General features: G+C 48.4%; 1 protein-coding gene across 2 annotated transcripts in view; it reads right to left on the bottom strand.

Annotated features, from left to right (window-relative positions):
- Window positions 1-18587, bottom strand: part of LOC132782121 (retinoic acid-induced protein 1) — a 228786-nt gene extending 210199 nt beyond the window's left edge. For both annotated transcript variants that reach the window (XR_009632022.2, XM_060786810.2), the window contains exon 1: window positions 18122-18587. The gene's annotated coding sequence lies outside the window, so the exon portion shown is untranslated. The remainder of the gene's footprint in view (window positions 1-18121) is intronic.
- Between the last annotated feature and the right edge of the window lie 724 nt (window positions 18588-19311).

The following is a 19311-nucleotide window of genomic DNA, read 5'->3' as shown; positions in this document are numbered from 1 at the left end:
CACCGGAGCAGTACCTATTGATCTACTCACATTTGCATGTTTTGGAACTGCTAGCTTGGGAGAAGCTAGGGCTAACAGCGGGAGCTCAACCCTGCTCCCTGGATTTGAACTGCCAACCTTTTGGTAAGCAAGTCTAGTCACGTCTGACTCTGGGGATTGGTGCTCATCTCCATTTCTAAGCCGAAGAGCCGGCGTTGTCCACAGACACCTCCAAGGTCATGTGGCTGGCATGACTGCATGGAGCACCCTTACCTTCCCGCCGGAGCGGTACCGATTGATCTACTCACATTTGCATGTTTTGGAACCACTAGCTTGGCAGAAGCTAGGGCTGACAGCGGGAGCTCAGCCCACTCCCCGGATTCGAACCTATGACCTTTCGGTCTACAAGTTTAGCAGCTCAGCGATTTAATCCACTGTGCCACCAGGGGCTAAAATCTGCAAAGTAGGGGTGCTATATATGTATATTGAGTTCCATGGGTGAGGCAGAAGCGAGGAGAGATTTAAAGGCACCGCACACCTCTTTTTTTTGCTAGCTATCTCTGCTTTGTGTTGCAATCTCTCTTGATTGACTTCCTCTCTCCCAAGGAGGAGGGTGAAACCCCCTTCCACACTCCATTGTTGCCAGGAGGCAGGATTAGAACGCTGCTCTGGGCAACGGCAACCATTCATGAACTGGGAGGCAAAAACCCGCGAAACAGCGTGTCCGCGAAAAGTGAACCGCAAAGTAGCGAGGGAACACTGTACCCCGGTCCTCTGTCATCTCGGAGTACTTGCCCTGCCCCAGACCTTTTTATAGTTCTTCAACAGGCCTTGGAAACGGGCAGCCCCAGGTCCCCCTATGGCCACTGTTGGGACCAGTCCTTACACTTTACGCATTCCCTGAGCTGCTGAGCTTGTTGATCAAAAGGTTGCAGGTTCGAATTCGGGAACCGGCATGAGCTCCCACTTTCAGCCCCAGCTTGTACCAATCTAGCAGTTCGAAAACATGCAAATGTGAGTAGATCAATAGGAACCGCTCCAGCAGGAAGGTAACGGCACTCCATGCAGTCATGTTGGCCACATGACCTTGGAGGTGTCTGTGGACAATGCCGGCTCTTCGGCTTAGAAGTGGAGATGAGCACCAAGTCCCAGAGTCAGACATGACTGGTCTTAATGTCAGGGTACAACCTTTACCTTTACCTTTGGTTATTCTGTATGTTTTCTGTGTTATTTTGTATATATGGAAACCGCCCTGAGTCCCCTAGGCGAGAGACGGCAGTATATAAATAAAGGGGTTTTTTAATTTATATTTTCATGTCAACTTGGTGATTTTGCATAGATGCAAACAAGGAGATTGAGGGAGGCCATAATCCCACTCAATTCTGCTTTGGCCAACACTCATCTGGAATACCTTTTCTAGGACTGGGCACCAAGAAAGGATATGGATAAGGTGGAAAGGGCTCTGAAGAAGACAACCAAGGTGGTCAAAGGTCTGGAAACCAAGCCCTATGAGGAGCATCCTAAGGAGCTTCAGATGTTTAGCTTTGAGAAGACATCGGAAATGAGCCGACAGCCATCTCTGAACACACGAGTGACATCCTTGTGGACTACACCATTCAAGTACTCCTAAAAGATGTTCATCCAACTGCTTGAAGACCTCGCATATCTTGTAGAAACAGGATTGATGCCTATCAGGGATGGTGAAGTGGGCACAAACTGTAGCCAGATGGGGATGAAAGAGCGAGACCATGCTTGAAACAAAGCTCCTTGCCTGGCATTTCATCCAGATGGACATCCTTCATCCAGGTCAGAGTTGCACCATCTTGGTCCAACAAAACGTGCTTTCCAAAACCTGGGCACTGGAATGCATCCATCCAACACACAACCTAGCTGAGAAATTTGCAAAGCGGAGGTGCCTCCATGCCTATTTCCTTTCACCTGCTTCAGAGATTAGGACACGAACCAAGCAGTTTGAAGAGATGACAACAAGAGATGCTTCCTTTGAGGCCTCCAAACAGATGTAGAGTAGACAACTTTCAGGAATGCTTGAATTGTGTATTCCTTGGGTTTTTTTAATACAACTATTTAGTCTTTTCTTTTGTCATCTCAAAGCTAAACACCTGACTGTGAGAGCCATTCAACAGTGGAACTCTCTGCCCCGGAGTGTGGTGGAGGCTTCTTCTTTGGAAGCTTTTAAACAGAGGCTGGATGGCCATCTGTCAGGGGTGATTTGAATGCAATATTCCTGCTTCTTGGCAGGGGGTTGGACTGGATGGCCCATGAGGTCTCTTCCAACTCTTTGATTTTATGATTCTAGGATTCTATGATTCTACCTGTAGCTCCCTAAGCTTAGTTCCCAGACCTTTGGCCACCTTGTCCTCTTTTATGGACATTCCAGCTTCTGAAGATGCCAGCCACAGATGCAGGTGTAATCTCAGGGGAGAATGCTACTGGAACATGGTCATACAGCCCAAAAAACTCACAGCAACCCACACATTCCTGCTTGTCGCTATCCTTATCATAGAATCATAGAATCACTGAGTTGGATGAGACCTCATGGGCCATCCAGTCCGACCCTGTTCTGCCAAGAAGCAGCAAAATTACATTCAAAGCATCACCACCACCACCCCGACAGATGGCCATCCAGCCTCTGTTTAAAAGCTGCCAAAGAAGGAGCCTCCACCACACTCCGGGGCAGAGAGTTCCACTGCTGAACGGCTCTCACAGTCAGGAAGTTCTTCCTCATGTTCAGATGGAATCTCCTTTCTTGTAGTTTGAAGCCATTGTTCCATTGCATCCTAGTCTCCAGGGAAGCAGAAAAGAAGCCTGCTCCATCCTCTCTGTGACTTCCCCTCACATCTTGATACGTGACCCTCATCCTGTCTCCTCTCAGTTTTCTCTTCTACAGGCTGAACCTGCCCAGCTCGTTAAGCCACTCTTCATAGGGCTTGTTCTCCAGACCCTTGATCATTTTTGTCACCCCCCTCTGGACACCTTCCAGCTTGTCAACATCTCCCTTCCATTGCAGTGTCCAGAATTGGACACAGTGCGATTCCAGGTGTGGTGTGACCAATGCAGAGTAGAGGGGGAGCATTACTTCCCTAGATCTAGGCACTAGACTCCTATTTATGTCAAAGGAAGAGATGTAACAGCTAAAGGAGCTGAGGGAATTTAGAACGCAACTGAAGACCCATCTATCCACTTTCAATCACGAGTTGTGATTTACATTCTAGTGCCACTATATGTCAATTCTGTATCTATGTTTGGCGTAAGTTTTCTCTCATATATGTGTGTGTGTATGTGTGTTTATTTATTTGTTATACCCTACCTTGAGCCATCAGCAGCGGTGAGCAATAACTAAAATGTATTATTATTACTATTTTATGTGGTCCCCGGTGGCGAATTGGGTTAAACCCTTGTGTCAACAGGACGGCTGACCAAAGGTCGGCAATTCAAATCCAGGGAGTGGGGCGAACTCCCATCTGTCAGCTCCAACTTCTCATGCAGGGACATGAGAGAAGCCTCCCAGAGGATGGTAACAAATTCGGGCATTCCCTGGGCAACATCCTTGCAGACGGTCAATTCTTTCACACCATAAGCGACTTGCAGTTTCTCAAGTTGCTCCTGACACACACAAAAAATGTGATCTTTAGGTGGTCCTGTCAAGCTCAAGATTACTATGATTCAATAGAGAAACAGGGAGGGGGAAACTGTGTCCCTCCCAGCCTTGTGACTCCTATTTGTGTATGTGTGTCAAGAGCAACTTGAGAAACTGCAAGTTACTTTTGGTGTGAGAGAATTGGCTGTCAGTCTTCAGTCCTGCTGGCACAAGGGTTTAACCCATTGCGCCACCAGAGGGTCAGGTTAAAGAGTGCCGGTGTTTCACCAAACTACAACTCCCTTTTTTCGTGTCAGAAGTGACTTGAGAAATTGCAAGTTGCTTTTGGTGTGAGAGAATTAGCCATCTTCAAGGACGTTGCACAGGGGATGCCCAGATGCTTTGATGTTTTACCATCCTTGTGGGAGGCTTCTCTCATGTCCTCGCATGGGGAGCTGGAGCTGACAGAGGGAGCACATCCACATTCTCCCCAGATTCAAACCCCTGACCTGTCCGTCTTCAGTCCGGCCGGCACAAAGGTTTAACCCATTGTGCCACCGGGGGTTCCAGTTGAGAAACTGCAAGTCGCTTCTGGTGTGAGAGAATTGGCTGTCTGCAAAGACGTTGCCCAGGGGAAACACAGATGTTTTGATGTTTTACCATCCTTGTGGGAGGCTTCTCTCATGTCCCCACATGAGGAGCTGGAGCTGACAGAGGGAGCTCATCCACATTCTCCCCAGATTCAAATTCCCAGATTCAAATCCCCAGATTCAAATCCCCAGTCCTGCCGGCACAAGGGTTTAACTGGGGCTCCTATGATTCCTATGATCTTATATGATCACAAAAACTTGTGAGTCAAGGCCCAAATTGCAGTCGGTCTTCAGTCCAGCCAGCACAAAGGTTTAACCCATTCTGCCACCGAGGGTTCCAGTTGAGAAACTGCAAGTCGCTTCTGGTGTGAGAGAACTGGCCGTCTGCAAGGATGTTGCCCAGGGGATGCCTGGATGTTTTGATGTTTTACCATCCTTGTGGGAGGCTTCTCTCATGTCCCTGCATGGGGAGCTGGAGCTGACAGAGGGAGCTCATCTGCACTCTCCACAGATTCAAACCTCTGACCTGTTGGTCTTCAGTCCGGCCGGCACAAGGGTTTAAACAGGGCTCCTATGATTCTTATGATCTTATATGATCACAAAAACCTGTGAGTCAGTGCCCAAACCGCAGTCAGACGGGGACAAAAAGTAAGATCATGCTGGAAACAATGGGAATCCAGATGGACCTCTCTTATCCAGCTCACAGTTGTGCCATCCTTCCTCAGCCCAGCCAAACAAGCTTTCCAAACCACCAGCGTTGGAAAAGGGCATCTCCAACATGCAACCGAGCTGAGAAATGTCCAACGCGGAGGGCCCTCCGCCCCCATTTCCCCGCTTTCTCTCCCTTTGCTTTGAGACGCCGCATTTGTATTCCTGTGCAGAAAAATCTGGGGCCGGTTCCAGCCCGGCGTGCAGCTGGAGACGGCAGGTTTTTGTCGATGGCATTTGCTGCCTGACATTGAACCCAGCCAGCCAGAACATCGCGCTGGCAGCAGGATGAGACCCCCCCCCCCTTCACTTCTCCATAGGGAAATATGGGGGAGAGGGAGGCGTCAGCAGCAAAGCGCCAGCCAGTTGAACATCTGCCTCCTTTCCTTTTCCCTTTCCCTGCACACACTGGAAATATAAAAAATTACAGGGTGGAGTGCATTTTCTGATTTCCCCCCTTTCTTTCTTTCTTTCCTTCTCTCTCTCTCTCTCTCTTTCATTCTCCCTGGTTTTGTTTGTCAATCAAACAGATTGCCTCTCCCTCCCTCCTTTCCTTCTTACTGCAGGCCAATTGTTTCTGCTCCTCGAAGATAAGGGACTGACGCTGGCTAGATTTAGAGGGCTTAGGAAATCTTGGAACATGATGCAGAAGGCAAGCCTCTCCGGTTCCTGCCTCCATCTTTCTTTCTCTCTCTTTCTCTCTTCCCTCTTTCCCCCTTCTTTTCCTCCCTCTCTCTCAGCCCTGATCTTTGCCTGGAGCAACCTCAGCCTCACAGCTTTCTTGCCATTTAATCTTCTGTCTCTCTGCTGGAGCCCAGGAGGCCTTCCTCTCTCTTCTTCGCACCAGATTCGCCTCCGAGAAAGGAATCCTCCTGGCATTTCCTGGGGCTCCAGGGAGACCCTTTCCGCCCCCTCTTTGCTCTGATTTTGCGCTGAAAGGAGCTCTCAAATCCAGCTTCCAGGCAGGGATAAAAGGCCAGTTCCAAATCAAGGGAAGTGTCCAAGTCACAGGGTGCATTTACACTGTGGAACGGGTGCAGTTTGGCACCGCTTGAAGTGTCATCGCTCCATGCAACAAAGTCCTAGGAGCCTTCTCAGTTAGGAGTTTGTTTGTTTGTTCCTCTGTGGCAGGAGCAACTTGAAAAACTGCAAGTAGCTTCTGGTGTGAGAGAATTGGCCATCTGCAAGGAGCTAGAGATGATAGAGGGAGCTCATCTACGCTCTCCCTGGAATCGAATCTCTGACCTGTCCTTCTTCAGTCCTGCCGGCACAAGGATTTAACCCATTGCACCACCGGGGGTCCTATGATTCCTTTTTTTTTCTGTGTCAGGAGTGACTTGAGAAACTGCAAGTTGCTTCTGGTGTGAGAGAATTGCCCGCCTGCAAAACAACCCACTAAACTACAACTCCAAGGATCCCGTAGCATTGAGCCTGAAAATATGTCAATGTGCATCAATTCCACAGTGCAGATCAGTGGTTCAGAACCTTCCTAATGCAGCGACCCTTTAATACAGTTCCTCATGTTGTGGTGACCCCCCAACCATAACATTATTTTTGTTGCAACTTAACAACTGTAATTGTGCTATTGATATGAATCGAAATGTAAATATCCGATATGCAGGATGCACCAAATTTGACACAAATGCCCGATATGCCCAAATTTGAATACTGGTGGGGTTGGAGGGGATTGATTTTGTCATTTGGGAGTGGTAGTTTGCTGGGATTTATAGTTCACCTACAATCAAAGAGCATTCAGAACTCCACCAACGATGGAATTGAACCAAACTTGGCACACAGAACTCTTATAACCAAAAGAAAATACTGGAAAGGTTTGGTGGGCAATCACCTTGGATTTTGGAGTTGTAGTTCACCTTCATCCAGAGAGCACTGTGGACTTAAACAATTATAGATCTGGACCTAACTTAGCACGAATACTCAATATGCCCAAATGTGAACACTGGTGGAGTTTGGGGAAAATAGACCTTGACATTTGGGAGTTGTAGTTGCTGGGATTTATAGTTTACCTACAATCAACGAGTATTCTGAACCCCTCCAAGGATAGAATTGGGCCAAACTTCCCACACAGAACCCCATGACCAAAAGAAAATACTATGTTTCATCTTCTTATTTTCTTGGAGACAAAGTTTCAGACAGGATAAACAGGGCAAACGCTGGGTAAACATGTAACAAATGGATTCAGCAACATTTCTAAATGCAAACCATCCCAAGCAGTGGCTGCAGTTCTCAGGATCCTCCCATGACAAGACTAGGGGATTCTAGGAGTTGTAGTTTTCTAAAAAATTGTGGTGTCCAATGCTTGGCTTGTATTGGAAAAATGAGCATTGCCATGCTCTTCTTCCTAACCAGCAGGTCAAAAAGTCAGAGGAGTTGTAGTTTTACAAGGTCGTGGACTAGCACTTTGCCAACCTACACGTTGCAGCGTTTCACAGCGTTGAGTCATGACAGTTCGCACTCAAATATTAAGCACCAACTACTGCTCAACCTGATCAACCTCACTGGGTTGAACGTGTCAAACTTACATAAATTGTTGCTTTGGAAAATGAATGAGAAGGAATGCATTCTTTAAGCATTTCTGAATTCTGTCAATTGTGGGAGTTTTCGTTTTTTGGTGGTGAGGGAAGGCTCAAGGCCTTGGGAAACTACAATTCCTATGGTTCCATAGTATTGAGCCATGGCAGTTCAAGTGGGATCAAATGGCATCAAATCTATATGTAGATGCACCTTAAGCGAGGGATCCTAAACTTCCTATCTTCATTCCAAATCGATTCCCCTAAAATGCCATTATCTTTCCATTGGGGAATCCTAGAAACTGATGCTCCACGAATGTCATTTCTCTCCATTTAAGAACCTTAAAACTAATGCCCTTTGAATGCCATATCGTTCCATTTGTTGACCCTACAACTGATGCCCCCCAAATGCCATATCTTTTTACTTGGGGACCCTAAAAGAAATGCCCCACAAATGCCATATCTTTCCATTTGTTGACCCTACAACTGATGCAGCCCAAATGCCGTATCTTTCTACTTGGGGACCCTAAAAGAAATGCCCCACAAATGCCATATCTTTCCATTTGTTGAACCTAAAACTGATGCCCCCCAAATGCCATATCTTTCTACCTGGGGACCCCAAAACAAATGCCGCACAAATGCCATATCTTTCCATTTGTTGACTTTACAACAGATGCCCCCCAAATGCCGTATCTTTCTACCTGGGGACCCCAAAACAAATGCCGCACAAATGCCATATCTTTCCATTTGTTGACCCTACAACTGATGCTGCCCAAATGCCATATCTTTCTACTTGGGGACCCCAAAACAAATGCCCCACAAATGCCATATATATCTGCTTGGGGACCCTACAACTGATGCCGCCCAAATGCCGTATCTTTCTACTTGGGGACCCCAAAACAAATGCCCCACAAATGCCATATATATCTGCTTGGGAACCCTACAACTGATGCCGTCCAAATGCCTTATCTTTCTACCTGGGGACCCTAAAACAAATGCCACACAAATGCCATATCTTTCCATTTGTTGACCCTACAACTGATGCAGCCCAAATGCTGTATCTTTTACTTGGGGACCCTAAAAGAAATGCCCTACAAATGCCATATCTTTCCATTTGTTGAACCTAAAACTGATGCCCCCCAAATGCCGTATTTTTCTACCTGGGGACCCTAAAACAAATGCCCCACAAATGCCATATCTTTCCATTTGTTGACCCTACAACTGATGCCCCCCAAATGCCGTATCTTTCTACTTGGGGCCCCCAAAAACAAATGCCCCACAAATGCCATATCTTTCCATTTGTTGACCCTAAAACTGATGCCCCCCAAATGCCATACCTTTCTACTTGGGGACCCTAAAATAAATGCCCCACAAATGCCATATCTTTCCATTTGTTGACCCCTACAACTGATGCCCCCCAAAGGCCATAACTTTCTGCTTGAGGACCCCAAAACAAATGCCCCTCGAATGCCATATCTTTCTATTTGTTGACCCTACAACTGATACCACCCCAATGCCATATATATCTGCTTGGGGACCCTACAACCGATGCGACCCAAATGCCGTATCTTTCTACCTGGAGACCCTAAAACAAATGACCCCCAAATGCCATATCTTTCCATTTGTTGACCCTAAAACTGATGCCTCCCAGATGCCATATCTTTCTGCTTGGGGACCCCAAAACAAATGCCCCACAAATGCCATATCTTTCTATTTGTTGATCCTACAGCTGACGCCCCCCAAATGCCACAAATTTCTGCTGGGAGACCCTAAAACTGACTTCCTCAAATGCCATATCTTTCTGCTTGGGGACCCTAAAACAAATGCCCCACAATTGCCATATCTTTCCATTTGTTGACCCTAAAAGTGACCCCCCCCCCAAAAAACGCCACATCTTCCTGCCTGCGGACCTTCAAACCGCTGCCCCATCCTCCTCCTCTATTTGTCCTCTGTCCTGTTGGAGCTGTGGGCCAGGAGGAGAGAGGCGGGGGGAGGAAGCCACCATTGGGGTCCTTGAGTTCGTCTGGAGGAGGAGGAGGAGGCGGATGTGAGGGACGGCGCGCATGACAGCCAGAGCCACATCCAGATGCTGGCAGAGAGGAGGGGCCTCTGAAACCACAGGAAACGACAAGCACAGAGCCCAGCCTGGCTTCCTTTCCTGGGGGGAAAACAGAGCCCTCTTGGTGCTCTCTTCCAGGTGCCCCACACACACCCCTCTCACCTCACAAAGACCCCTTGGAGCATGGGACCCCCTCTCAAACCCCAGTAAACAAAGGTATTCCACTGACTTGAGTTTCTGAGGGGTTCATGTGTGGGGTGAGAAGTGGGACACATTAAAAAAACACAGCACAAAAAGTGACCCTTTGACCATCTATGTCACAAAGGTCCCCTTAAGCACAGGACCCCCATGCACCCCTTCCCCACTCCCTAAAATTGTCATACTTTTTCCCTCTTGTGTTTACTTTCCACATCAAATGCAGCACACCTAAGCAGGGCTCCCATTTCTCTTTTCACAACCCCCCTCCCAAATATAGGGCCCTCCCTTGTCTTCCCTTCACCCCCCAGAATCCCATGAACTATGGCACCTTCGGGTGCACCCCTTTCACTTCCAACCCCACGCAGAAACCCTCAAACATGGTTCCTCCACATTTAAGAGAAGAAAGTGGGGTAATCATAATAGCAATAATAATAATGTAATAATAATGCTGATGATGGTGTACCCCCTTTCTCCCCCCCCCCCCAACATATCCTCCAAGCAAGGTATCCCTTTCTCTTACTCAGGAGGGGAAATGAAAGCTCCTTCCTCCTGTCTCCCTTCCTCCTTCTCTTCTGTCTTCCTTCCTTCCTTCCTACTCTCCCTTCCTTCCTCCCTTCCCATCTTCTGTCTCCCTCCCTCTCTTTTGTCTCCCTTTCTACCTTCCTTCCTGTCTCCCTCTCTCCTTTCTCCCTCCATCCCTTCCATCTCCCTTCCTTCAAGTCTCCCCGCCCCCTTTCTGGCTTCCTCCCTCTCCATCCTTCCTTCCTCCCTCTCTTCTTTCACTCTCTCTCTCCCTCCACTCTCCCTTCCTTCCTTCTCCCTCCCTCCTATCTCCTTTCCTTCTGTCTCCCTTCCTCCCTCTCTTCTGTCTTCCTTCCTTCCCACTCTCCCTCCCTTCCTTCCTTCCTTCCTTCCTTCCTTCCTTCCTTCCTTCCTTCCTTCCCACCTTCTGTCTCCCTCCCTCTCTTCTGTCTCCCTTTCTACCTTCCTTCCTGTCTCCCTCTCTCCTTTCTCCCTCCATCCCTTCCATCTCCCTTCCTTCAAGTCTCCCCGCCCCCTTTCTGGCTCCCTCCCTCCCCATCCTTCCTTCCTCCCTCTCTTCTTTCACTCTCTCTCTCCCTCCCCTCTCCCTTCGTTTCTTCCTTCCTTCTCCCTCCCTCCTATCTCCCTTCCTTCTGTCTCCTTCTCCCTCTCTTCTGTCTTCCTTCCCACTCTCCCTTCCTTCCTACTTTCCTCCCTTCCCTCCTTCTGTCTTCCTCCCTCTCTTCTGTCTCCCTTTCTACCTTCCTTCCTGTCTCCCTCCCTCCCTCCCTTCTCCCTCCACCCTTCCTTCCTTCAAGTCTCCCCCCTTCTGGCTTCCTCCCTCCCTTCCCGCTCTCCCTCCCTCCCTCCCATCCTCCTCCCTCCCATCTCCCTCCCATCTGTCTCCCCCTCCCTCTCTTCTGTCTCTCTCCCTCCCTCCCTCCCTCCCTCCCTTTCTTCCTTCCTTCCTTCTCCTTCCCTCCTGTCTCCCTTCCTTCTGTCTCCTTCTCCCTCTCTTCTGTCTTCCTTCCTTCCCACTCTCCCTTCCTTCTTTCCTTCCCTCCTCCCTTCACTCTTTCTGTCTTCCTCCCTCTCTTCTGTCTCCCTTTCTACCTTCCTTCCTGTCTCCCTCCCTCCTTTCTCCCTCCGTCCCTTCCATCTCCCTTCCTTCAAGTATCCCCCTTCTGGCTTCCTCCCTCCCTCCCTTCTTCCTCCCACCCATCTCCCTTCCTTCTGTCTCCTCTCCCTCTCTTCTGTCTCCCTCCCTTCCTTCCTTTCTTCCTCCTCCCATCTCCCTTCCTTCTGTCTCCCCTCCCTCTCTTCTGTCTCTCTCCCTCCCTTCCTTTCTTTCTTCCTTCCTCCTCCCATCTCCCTTCCTTCTGTCTCCCCCTCCCTCTCTTCTGTCTCCCTCCCTCCCTTCCTTCCTTCCTTCCTTCCTTCCTTCCTTCCTTCCTTCCTTTCTTCCTTCCTTCCTTCCTCCTCCCAACTCCCTTCCTTCTGTCTCCTTCTCCCTCACTTCTGTCTCTCTCCCTCCCTCCCTCTCCCTTCCTTCCTTCTCCCTTCCTTCTGTCTCCTTCTCCCTCTCTTCTGTCTTCCTCCCTCCCTTCCTTCTATCTCCCTCCCTCCCTCCTTTATTTATTTATTATTTACAGTAAATGAGAGTCTTGCTTACCAACCTTCATTGGGGGCCCCAGTGGCGCAGTGGGTTAAACCCCTGTACTGGCAGGACTGAAGACCAACAGGTTGCAGGTTCGAATCCGGGGAGAGTGCAGATGAGTTCCCTCTATCAGCTCCAGCTCCCCATGCGGGGACATGAGAGAAACCTCCCACAAGGATGATAAAACATCAAAACATCCAGGCGTCCCCTGGGCAACGTCCTTGCAGACGGCCAATTCTCTCACACCAGAAGCGACTTGCAGTTTCTCAAGTCGCTCCTGACACAACCAAAAAAACCAGCCTTCATTCATCCAACGTTCTGTATTATCCAACACAGTCTGCCTCCCACCCAGATCCACAGCTGTTTCAATACATTGCGATGTTTTGGTGCTAAATTCGTAAATACAGTCACTACTACATAACGTTACCGTGTATTGAATTGCTTTTTCTGTTTATTTGTTGTAAAACATGATGTTTAGGTGCTTCATTTATAAAATCATAATGTAATTTGAAGTTTAATATGTTTTCCCTTAATCCCTCCTTATTATCCAACATTCTGCCGGCCCATTTATGTTGGATAAGCGAGACTCTACTTTGTTTATATTCCGCCCTTCTCACTCCGAAGGGGACTCAGGGCGGATGACAGAAAATATATATGGCAAACATTCAATGCCGATTATACAATGACAAGACAGACAATGGATAGAGGCATATATATAGGCTTTCCCCATCTTTCAGCAACTTTGGAGGTTGTGTTCGATTCTGACCACAGGGGGTGCTGTCATTCCATCTCCTTACCAAAGAGTTTTCTTTGTTCCTAAACTTTCCTTCTTTATCTGATTGAAAAGACGTGCCTAAAATACTTCCCTGATTTAATACGGTTCCTATTCATCTACTCACATTGCTGTTTTCGATCTGCTAGGTGGGTGGGGAGCTGAGATGAAGGTCAGGAGCTCATCCTGACCCAGCTTCGAACTGTCAACCTTTCAGTTGGCAAGATTGAATGCAGCTGCAACTGGTGATTAACCTGCTGTGATAAAGCTGCCCCTTCTGTCTGTCTCCCTTCCTATCTTCCTGACTCCCTTCCTTCCTTCTCCCTCTCTCCCTCCTTCCTTTTCTTTCTTCCATCTCCCTCCCTTGCTCTCCTCTGTCTTCCTCCTTTCCTTCTTCCCTTCCCCCTTCCTTCCTTCCTTCCTTCCTTCCCTCCCTCCCTTCCTTCCTTCCTTCCTTCTGTCTCCCCTTCTTTCTTCCTTCCCTCCTTCCCTCCATCTCCCTCCCTTGCTCTCCTCTGTCTTCCTTCCTTCTTTCCTTCTTCTCTTCCCCTTCCTTCCTTCCCTCCCTCCCTTCCTTTCTTCTGTCTACCCTTCCCTCTCTCCCTTCCTCCTTCCTTCCTTCCATCTCCCTCCCTTGCTCTCCTGTCTTCCTCCCTCCCTTCTTCCCTTCCCCCTTCCTTCCTTCCTTCCCTCCCTTCCTTTCTTCCTTCTGTCTCCCCTTCTTTCTTCCTTCCTTCCCTCCTTCCCTCCATCTCCCTCCCTTGCTCTCCTCTGTCTTCCTTCCTTCCTTCCTTCTTCCCCTTCCTTCCTTCCCTCTCTTCCTTCCTTCCTTCTGTCCCCCCTCCCTCTCTCCTTTCCTCCCTCCTTTTCTTCCTTCCTTCCAACTCCCTCCCTCTCCTGTCTTCTTCTTTTCCTTCCTTTTTCCCTTCCCCCTTCCTTCCTTCCCTCTCTTCCTTTCTTCCTTCTGCCCCCTCCCTCTCTCTCCTCATCCCTCCTTTTCTTCCGACTCCCTCCCTCACTATCCTGTCTTCTTCCCTTCCTTACTTCCTACTTCCCTTCCTCCTTCCTTCACTCCCTTTCTTTCTTCCTTCTGTCTCCCCCTCCCTCTCCCCCTCTTTCCTTCCCTTTCTTCCTTCTGTTTCCCGCAATCCCTCTCTTCTGTCTTCCTTCCTTCCCTTCTTCCCTCCCTTCCTACTGCCTCCCTCCCTCTCTTCTGTCTTCCCCCTCCCTCCCTCCTTTCCTTCTCTCTCCCCCTCCTTCCCTTTTTCTCCTTTCTCCCCTGTTCATGTGCAAAGTGCTGTTTGGGGTAGAGTTTCCCCTTCTCTGGACAAAACCTCACTCCAGCAGCAGAGACCACTAGGGCCCCATCTACACTGCCATATAATGCAGTTTAACTGCACTGAACAGCATGATGTGGCAGTGTAAGTACATATAATCCAGAGCTCTGGCCTGGGCTGGTCCATGAGGTCAGGAAGAGTCAGAAGGGACCAAACAAATAAACAATAACAACAACAGATGAGGCCTAAGCAGGCTCTTTGGCAGAGAAAGTCTTGAGCCTCCCTGTGCAAGTGTGCTGGTGCTTCACACAACTACAACTCCCAGGATCGCATGGCACTCAGCATTGGCAGATCAAATAGCACCAAACTGCATTAAACTCACAGTGTAGATGCATTCCCTTTGGAGTCCTAAGTTAGAATCCCCGCTCAAGCACAGAAAGCCATTGGACGGGTCACACAGTCTCAGCCTCAGAGGCCAACCAAAGAATGACTTGAAGGCAAACAACAACAACAACAGAGTTAGAATCCCCGCTCAACCATAGAAAGCCACTGGACGGGTCGCACACTCTCAGCTTCAGAGGCCAACCAAAGAATGACTTGAAGGCAAACAACAACAACAGAGTTAGAATCCCCACTCAATCATAGAAAGCCACTGGACAGGTCGCACTCTCTCAGCCTCAGAAGCAAACCAAAGAATGGCTTGAAGGCAAACAACAACAACAGAGTTAGAATCCCTGCTCAACCATAGAGAGCCATTGGACGGGTCACACTCTCTTAGCCTCAAGAGGCCAACCAAAGAATGGCTTGAAGGCAAACAACAACAACAACAGAGTTAGATTCCCCGCTCAACCATAGAAAGCCACTCAATGGGTCGCACACTCTCAGCCTCAGAGGCAAACCAAAGAATGACTTGAAGACAAACAACAACAGAGTTAGAATCCCCGCTCAACCATAGAAAGCCACTCGACGGGTCGCACACTCTCAGCCTCAGAGGCCAACTAAAGAATGACTTGAAGGCAAACAACAACAACAACAACAGTTAGAATCCCCATTCAATCATAGAAAGCCACTGGACGGGTCACACTCTCTCAGCCTCAGAGGCCAACCAAAGAATGGCTTGAAGGCAAACAACAACAACAACAGAGTTAGATTTCCCGCTCACCCATAGAAAGCCACTCGACGGGTCGCACACTCTCAGCCTCAGAGGCCAACCAAAGAATGGCTTGAAGGCAAACAACAACAACAACAACAGAGTTAGAATCTCCATTCAATCATAGAAAGCCACTGGACGGGTCACACTCTCTCAGCCTCAGAAGCAAACCAAAGAATGGTTTGAAAGCAAACAACAACAACAACAGAGTTAGAATCCCCGCTCAAGCACAGAAAGCCATTGGACGGGTCACACAGTCTCAGCCTCAGAGGCCAACCAAAGAATGACTTGAAGGCAAACAACAACAACAACAGAGTTAGAATCCCCGCTCAACCACTGAAAGCCATTGGATGAGTCACACTCTCTCAGCTTCAGAGGCCAACCAAAGAATGGCTTGAAGGCAAACAACAACAACAACAGAGTTAGAATCCCCACTCAACCACTGAAAGCCATTGGATGAGTCACACTCTCTCAGCCTCAGAAGCCAACCAAATAATGGCTTGAAGGCAAACAACAACAACAGAGTTAGAATCACCGCTCAACCATAGAAAGCCATTGGGTGGGTCGCACACTCTCAGCCTCAGAGGCCAACTAAAGAATGACTTGAAGGAAAACAACAACAACAACAACAACAACAACAGAGTTAGAATCTGTTGTTGTTGGCCTCTCAGCCTCAGAGGCCAACCAAAGAATGGCTTGAAGGCAAACAACAACAACAACAGAGTTAGAATCCCCGCTCAACCATTGAAAGCCACTGGATGGCCACACTCTCTCAGCCTCAGAGGCAAACCAAAGAATGGCTTGAAGAAAAACAACAACAACAGAGTTAGAATCCCCGCTCAACCATAGAAAGCCATTGGATAAGTCACACTCTCTCAGCCTCAGAGGCCAACCAAAGAATGACTTGAAGGCAAATAACAACAGAGTTAGAATCCCCGCTCAACCATAGAAAGCCACTGGACGGGTCACACTCTCTCAGCCTCAGAGGCCAACCAAAGAATGGCTTGAAGGCAAACAGCAACCACCTTTAACAACCAACGGTTACTGAAATAACAATTGGACGTAAATCCATTGAAACTGTAGAATAAAGGTTAGAGCAGAGATCATAAATTCTATCAAAAATGACAATTATAGGGAAAGAAACAGCTGCTTTTGCCCAAACCTTACATCACATTTCTCTGTATTATTGTAACCTTTGATATTGTTACGGGTCTGTGTATGTATGTATAAGTGTGTCTGTGTGTGTGTGTGTATCTATATATATATATCTATATACACATACATACTATTCGTCCCCTGCCACATGTTGCTGTGACCCAGTCTGTGTATATGTGTTTTGTGTGTGTATATATGCGTATATGTGTGTATATATTTGTGTATATGTGTGTGTTTGTGTATATGTGCTTTTGTGCATGCATTGTATTTTTTTTTTGCTTTTAAAGTCTCTTTTGCTGTGTTTTTCAGTATTTTTATGAGAGATGGTCACTTGTTGGCCTGAGAGGTGTCTTGTGTCCAAATTTGGTGTCAATTCGTCCAGTGGTTTTTGAGTTATGTTAATCCCACAAACAAACATTACACTTTTATTTATATAGATATACTTGAATGCAGTATTAATAATAATCATCATCATCATCATCCAGAATTATTACATGTTAAGGTGTATACTTATTTTTGTAAAAGATGGCCGTCATAATAACAATCCAACATTGTTAGATCTGGCCTGGGCAAATTTTGGCCCTCCGGGTGTTTTGGACTCCAACTCCCACCATTCCTAACAGCCTCAGGCCCTTTCCTTTTGCCCCACATTTTTGGAAAATATCCAATTTCAGAAGGGCTGGATAAGGGGAAGTAACATCTGAACGTATCAACACGCAACTCCAAAGCGAATTTTTGACCTTCAAGGGGCTGGGAATGAGAGAAGTAACGTCTGAACGCCTGACACGCAACTCCAAAGAGACTCCCTGACATGGAGTTGTGTCGACACGCAACTCCAAAGCGAGTTTTTGACCTTCAAGGTGCTGGGAAAGGGGGACGTAACGTCTGAATGCCTGACACGCAACTCCAAAGAGACCCTAAATGTGTCGACATGCAACTCCAAAGCAAGGTTTTGACCTTCAAGGGGCTGGGAAAGGGGAAGATAATGTCTGAATGCCTGACACACAACTCCAAAGTGATTCCTTGACCTTAAAGGGGTCTTCAAAGGGGAAGTAACGTCTAAACATATCGACACGCAACTCCAATGTGAGTTTTTGATCTTCAAGGGGCTGCGAAAGGAGAAGGTAACGTCTGAACCCCTGACACGCAACTCTAAACTGACTCCCTGACGTCAAAGGGGTCCTGGAAGGGGAAGTAACGTCTGAACGCATCAACACGTGACTCCAAAGTGAGTTTTTGACCTACAAGGAGCTGGAAAAGGGAGAGGTAACGTCTGAACGCCTGACACGCAACTCCAAAGTGACCCCCTGACGTCAAAGAGGTCCTCAAAGGGGAAGTAATGTCTGAACGTATTGACACGCGACTCCAAAGCGAGTTTTTGACCTACAAGGAGCTGGGAAAGGGGGAGGTAACATCTGAAGGTATCGACACGCAACTCCAAAGCAAGGAGTTGCTTTTGACCTTCAAGGGGCTGGGAAAGGGGGAGGTAACGCCTGAACGCCTGACACGCAACTCTACACTGACTCCCTGACGTCAAGGGGGTCCTGGAAGGGGAAGTCACGTCTGAACGCATCGACACGCAACTCTTCCTCCGTGGGCTCCAACCTGGTAAGCCACCTATATCCCTTTGGAGACTTAAACACGCGTCTTCGAGCATCACGCAAAAAATGCCACGATCCAGGGCGAAAAGAAAACAACGCTGTTGACAAACACGCTTCCCGTTAGCCATTGTTGTCTCGACACGGGAGTAACTCCGTTGCAACCAATGGGTCTACTCTAATGGGAAAGCAAAACCAAACCAGCCTTTCTCAATGCAAGCCTTTGTTGGCTCGACACGGCGGTAAATGCATTGCACTGAATGGGACTACTCTAATGGGGGAAATGTCATCACAAAAGGGGAAGAGGATTGGGTGCCTCGGGCCTCTTACCTCGACGAGGAAAGGGATGTCCCTCCGTCCGGATTCCTCCATCAGACGCGCATCTGTCCCGGGAGATCCGCACTGAGGCTCTGCTCCACATCCAAGGGAAGGGGGGGGGGGGAAGAAAGGAGGGAAGGGGGAAGGTGGGAGAGAAGGAATGGAGCCCGGCTTGACAGGTTCAAGGACGAGAGCGTTGCCTTCCTTTCCTTTAGCCCGGGGCTTGGCTCTGCTTTGCCCAGCAGACACCCATCGCGCGTGGAAAGGCAATGCGGAGAAGAGAAGGAGGAGAGAGAGAGAGAAAGAGAGGAAGAAAGAGGGAAGGAGAGGAGGAGGGAGGACCAGGAAGGGAGCCGGGAGCCCTGCCTGGGAGCCTCGGAAGCCCGCTCTCCGGTTTCCAGCCCCCCTTTCCCCTTCTCCCCTTGGCAGACACGCAAAACACACAGACACACGCACTCACACGCACCCAGCAAGGACACGAAGGAGGGAGGGAGGGAAGGAGGGGAAGGCAGGCAGCGCCACCTAGCGGGGCAACACCGCCGCCCAATGGACACCTCTGGTACTACACTGGAATGAATGGCTGTAAAGTAGTAGTAGTAGTAGTAGTAGTAGTAGTAGTAGTAGTAGTAGTAGTAGTAGTAGTAGTAGTAGTAGTAGTAGTACAACTGGAAAATAGAGGGAGAAAATGTGGAGGCCGTGACAGACTTTGTATTTCTAGGTGCAAAGATGACTGCAGATGCAGACTGTGGCCAGGAAATCAGAAGACGCTTACTTCTTGGGAGGAGAGCAATGTCCAATCTCGATAAAATAGTGAAGAGTAGAGACATCAGTTTCAGAGTTTCAGAAAAACATCTATTTTTGCTTCATTGACTATTCTAAAGCCTTTGACTGTGTGGATCATAATAAATTGTGGCAAGTTCTTAGTGAGATGGGCATCCCAAGCCACCTTGTCTCTCTCCTGAGGAATCTGTACAAGGACCAAAGAGCAACAGTCAGAACTGACCACGGAACAGGAGACTGGTTCAAGATTGGGAAAGGCGTACGGCAAGGCTGCATACTCTCACCCAACCTTTTTAACTTGTATGCAGAACACATCATGCGATGTGCGGGGCTGGATGAATGCAAAGCTGGGGTGAAAATTGCTGGAAGGAACATTAACAACCTCAGATATGCAGATGACACCACTCTGATGGCCGAAAGCG

This window comes from Anolis sagrei, chromosome X, assembly GCF_037176765.1.
Source record: "Anolis sagrei isolate rAnoSag1 chromosome X, rAnoSag1.mat, whole genome shotgun sequence".
NCBI lineage: Eukaryota > Metazoa > Chordata > Lepidosauria > Squamata > Dactyloidae > Anolis > Anolis sagrei.
The sequence above is the reverse complement of the archived record's forward strand: the minus strand, read 5'-3'. Positions and strand labels throughout refer to the sequence as shown.